Below are 5,161 nucleotides of genomic sequence, written 5' to 3' on the forward strand. Positions count from 1 at the left end.
TCCCTGGCATGTGCACATTAACTCATGAATCTTTACTCATTTCCTTTTCAAATACACAGGGTCCAATATATTTGAACCCTGTTCACCTGGGCAGTAATGATCCAAGGACACACCAGAGGAAGGGCAGCCACCCCCTTGCCTCGGGCCTTGGAGCTTATCACAATAGAAATGGACACCTGAACAAGGGGAGCCAAAACAAAAAGAGGCATATTCCTAAACCTGAAGCACAGAAGCTACCTATAGACCAGTAGTGGGATTTCACAAATTATGTAAGAATCTCTGTGCACATGGTTGGCATGGTGGCTCATGCCTATAATCCCAGCCATCTGGGGGCTGAGGTGGATGGATCCTTGGGAGTTCCACTCCATCTTGGGCTACGAATTTATCTCAAGGCCTCTTTCAACAACTACATAAGATGCTGTTTCCAAAAAGAGGACAACAGAAAACTAGACACACTTGGTCCAGGTCCCTGGGTTCACTACATGAGTTGTGGAGTCTAAATATTCCATGCCATGAGAAAATACCTGGGATTTTTAGGGAAAGGGGCAATTGCATCCCGTTTCTAAGGGTTTCCATTTCACCATGTTACATTTGAATTCTGGAAAAACCTGCTGATGATAAGCTATCTAATATTATGTTGGTTTGGTATTGAGCTAGTACCTCATGTTTAGTGTTCAGGGTTATGCTGGAGTGGCTGCAGAACTCCTTGAAATAGCGATTGCAGACATGTGAACCCCGAGGAAGCTGGATAGTTGAAGCAGGCACTCCAAATATTCATGCACTGCAAGGATTCACTTTCATTTGGGGACTCATCTTCTGGTTGCTGGCTTTTAATGCTAACTGATACTACCATGGTGGCAGTAATCCAGCAGAGATTGCATGTATGGTTTGCAGGTTTGCTTCCCAAGCCACCAGAAACTCGGCAGAACCGAAATCATTGTGGCATTTTCTTTCCTGCCCCGAAACATTTGGCTTTCTAAGTTTGAAAATTGAATAGACTGGGATAGTCAAGTTAGGACCCCATGTACCACAAACAGAGCTAAAGACAGAGCCTATTACTTCCCTCCACTTGTCAAAATATGTCAAATTTGCTTGATCACCACAACTTCAAAGAAATTTTGGGGGCAACTTAGAGAGGTTAATCAAATACTGCATGATTGGAATGGCTGTGGTTGTATGAGGTGGAGAGCTGCAGAGTTGGGCTGAAACAGTTCACAGAAATCCACAGGCTTGTGGTTGCCAGGCAACCACACCGGGCTGAGATTGGCTGAACATCACTGTGAGGTGGATTTTAGGCACTAGGCGTGAAAATTTAAAATACTGGGGTAGTCAAGTTTGGACCCCATAAACCTCAGACATACCGAAAGGTTTTGCAATTACTTCCCTCCACTTCTCAAAATATGTCAAATTTTCTTGATCACTACAACTGTAAAAAACATTCTGAGGCAACATAGAGAGGCTAATCAAACACTGCATGATTGGAATGGCTTTGGTTGTATGAGGTGGAAAGCTGCAGAGTTGGGCTGAAACAGTTCACAGAAATCCACAAGCTTGTGGTGGCCTGGCAACCACACTGGGCTGTGATTAGCTGAGCACCATTGTGAGCTGGAGTTTAGGCTCTAGGATACAAGTGTGCAGTAGGAGACCTGAGTCACAATGCTGGGCGTTGCCATGGAGACCTCAGTGGCACAGAGGACCTTGTAGGGCAAGATTTAAATAGGATGAATATTCTTGGCCTGGTATGCCACAATATTCTCTCTGAAGGCTTCACTGCTCAGAATTTGTGGATGGAAATGCTTGCCAATCTACAAATGGATGTACTTTCAATGGGATATGAAATATGCCAGGGCCTGGCAGATGATCTCTGCCATGTCCTATCCTTGAGCATACCCTTTTCCCTTGTCATGTCTGTCATTTGGCTGAGTGCTGTTCCCTAAGCTATTCAGTCAAGACTTGCTGGCATCATTCACCTGCAGTATAAGAGCTTTCGGTGAAATTTCTCAGCAGAAATCCTCTGCAAGCACATAGCTTTGGATATGAGAGACAGTGGTGGAAGTTGAATTTCAAGGGCAGATATTTGACAACAATGAAACAAGCCCCGAATAAGATCTTTACATGTTTCCCAGATGAATATGTTTGGAACTATTGGGGAAGACGGAGATCAAGACTGAGAAGAGTGCACACCCATTTCAAGGTACAAAAACCAGGGAAAAACATGGGAAAGCAAGAGAGCTGCTTAATCTGATGTAAAAATCTTTGATGATGAAAAGAAAAGTATATTCTCATGATGATTTAATCAGGCTGTAGAAGTGAAGTCCTCATATTGGTTGTCCTATGTGTGACCTCCTGCATTGGGCAGTGGATGCAGGACAGGAGATCTTAAATAAATCTGGTGGAACACAAAATACTGAAAAAAAAAATCAGCCTAAATCCTGTGTATTCCTTCCCTTTGAGAACATATATGGATAATGTACGAAGTTTCAAAAGAGAAAATGTCTATTGGGTCATGGTTTCACCAATGAAATGGTCACTTCACATAACATTTTGAATTTTGCTTTCACACTTGCTCATGTACCGGGCCTGAGTAAAGCAGAATGCAGAGTAAGCCTGTTCAATAGTTGTGCATTCCATAAGTGGTTTTAAAACCAGTGAAACCCTTTGGACTTAGTCTTTGTATTTTATTGGTTGATTTATTTTTAAAATTGTTTGTTTTACTATTTTTAACTTTGTGAGTCAGGGAAGCCCTCACTCATAGTGATTCAGACCTCTCCAAAAGCTCTGAAGGTATTCATGTAACAGCTATTACATGTTGTAAGTTTCTCCTATTAAAACTTGAAAGACTAACAGACTCTGCCACTTTTCATCTAAATTCAGTGTTGGGCTAAATTCAGTGTTGGACTTTTTACATGTCTTTTGCAATGTGTCCTCCTCTAGTCACTGGTCGTGCTGGAATTTACTTTCTTGTGAAGACAGGATTTGAGCAAATTGACACAAGTACAGTTTGCCACTACTCTGCACACCTGGTTAAGTATCGAGTTCCCTAAATGGTGTGTGTTTTATTTTGATCTCTGCTCACACTTTGCTCATCCAGTTAGAACCACAGGGCTCCAGGCCATAGCGTTCCAGGCCTAAACCAGAAAATTTCCATTCCGTTTTGGGAGTTCATTCGTCTCTCATAATTACTTTTTCCACAAATGTGTGCTTCAGGAGAGGCCCTGTCCAAATGTGGAGAGGCCCATTTTCATTCATTCACTTTCAGACTTTCTAAGATTTTCAGTTACTAGAGGTTTGCCCAGACTTGCCATTGTCAAGGGACAGTGCACTTCACTTGAAGTTGTGCAGTATTACTTCATGTGTCTCCATGGAAATTCCACCAAAGGGAAACTCTTGCTGTAGTCATGTCCAAGTGTTGCTGAATAACAAAACATAACTAACAAAGGATGTGAATTCAAGAAGAATGAGGAAAGGAGGGATTATCTCTATTTCAGTGCAGGTTGACCTTTCAAAGAAACAGTAATTCCTATCAAATAGGAGGTAAAATCTTTGGTAAAGAGACATGGACATGACACGCTCAACTTTATGTCACTTTTTTTAAAATGGCAAGGGAATTTGAGAAATTCTTGGCTGCTTAATTGTCCCTTTTTTCAAATTTCTCTTAGGCAAGACACTCCAGCTTCTTCAAACCATGGTACTGTTCCTTCCATGTAAAAAACCAAAGCAAAAAACAAAATAAATTAAAACAAAACACATGAAATACCATTTGAGAGCCCACAATTGCTCAGCAGGCCCATGTAAACACTATTCAAGAAGCTAGAGGTACAGAAGCCTCAGCCTTCAGCCCATGGCCTGAAGTTTTGTCTCTATCATGGCCCCTCAGTTCCCTGGCATGTGCACATTAACTCATGAATCTTTACTCATTTCCTTTTCAAATACACAGGGTCCAATATATTTGAACCCTGTTCACCTGGGCAGTAATGATCCAAGGACACACCAGAGGAAGGGCAGCCACCCCCTTGCCTCGGGCCTTGGAGTTTATCACAATAGAAATGGACACCTGAACAAGGGGAGCCAAAACAAAAAGAGGCATATTCCTAAAGCCTGAAGCACAGAAGCTACCTATAGACCAGTAGTGGGATTTCACAAATTATGTAAGAATCTCTGTGCACATGGTTGGCATGGTGGCTCATGCCTATAATCCCAGCCATCTCGGGGCTGAGGTGGATGGATCCTTGGGAGTTCCACTCCATCTTGGACTACGAATTTATCTCAAGGCCTCTTTCAACAACTACATAAGATGCTGTTTCCAAAAAGAGGACAACAGAAAACTAGACACACTTGGTCCAGGTCCCTGGGTTCACTACATGAGTTGTGGAGTCTAAATATTCCATGCCATGAGAAAATACCTGGGATTTTTAGGGAAAGGGGCAATTGCATCCCGTTTCTAAGGGTTTCCATTTCACCATGTTACATTTGAATTCTGGAAAAACCTGCTGATGATAAGCTATCTAATATTATGTTGGTTTGGTATTGAGCTAGTACCTCATGTTTAGTGTTCAGGGTTATGCTGGAGTGGCTGCAGAACTCCTTGAAATAGCGATTGCAGACATGTGAACCCCGAGGAAGCTGGATAGTTGAAGCAGACACTCCAAATATTCATGCACTGCAAGGATTCACTTTCATTTGGGGACTCATCTTCTGGTTGCTGGCTTTTAATGCTAACTGATACTACCATGGTGGCAGTAATCCAGCAGAGATTGCATGTATGGTTTGCAGGTTTGCTTCCCAAGCCACCAGAAACTCGGCAGAACCGAAATCATTGTGGCATTTTCTTTCCTGCCCCGAAACATTTGGCTTTCTAAGTTTGAAAATTGAATAGACTGGGATAGTCAAGTTAGGACCCCATGTACCACAAACAGAGCTAAAGACAGAGCCTATTACTTCCCTCCACTTGTCAAAATATGTCAAATTTGCTTAATCACCACAACTTCAAAGAAATTTTGGGGGCAAATTAGAGAGGTTAATCAAATACTGCATGATTGGAATGGCTGTGGTTGTATGAGGTGGAGAGCTGCAGAGTTGGGCTGAAACAGTTCACAGAAATCCACAGGCTTGTGGTTGCCAGGCAACCACACCGGGCTGAGATTGGCTGAACATCACTGTG

The sequence above is a fragment of the Cavia porcellus genome, unplaced genomic scaffold (assembly GCF_034190915.1).
Source record: "Cavia porcellus strain 051 isolate PalLab524CR breed Dunkin Hartley unplaced genomic scaffold, mCavPor4.1 scaffold_82, whole genome shotgun sequence".
Lineage (NCBI taxonomy): Eukaryota > Metazoa > Chordata > Mammalia > Rodentia > Caviidae > Cavia > Cavia porcellus.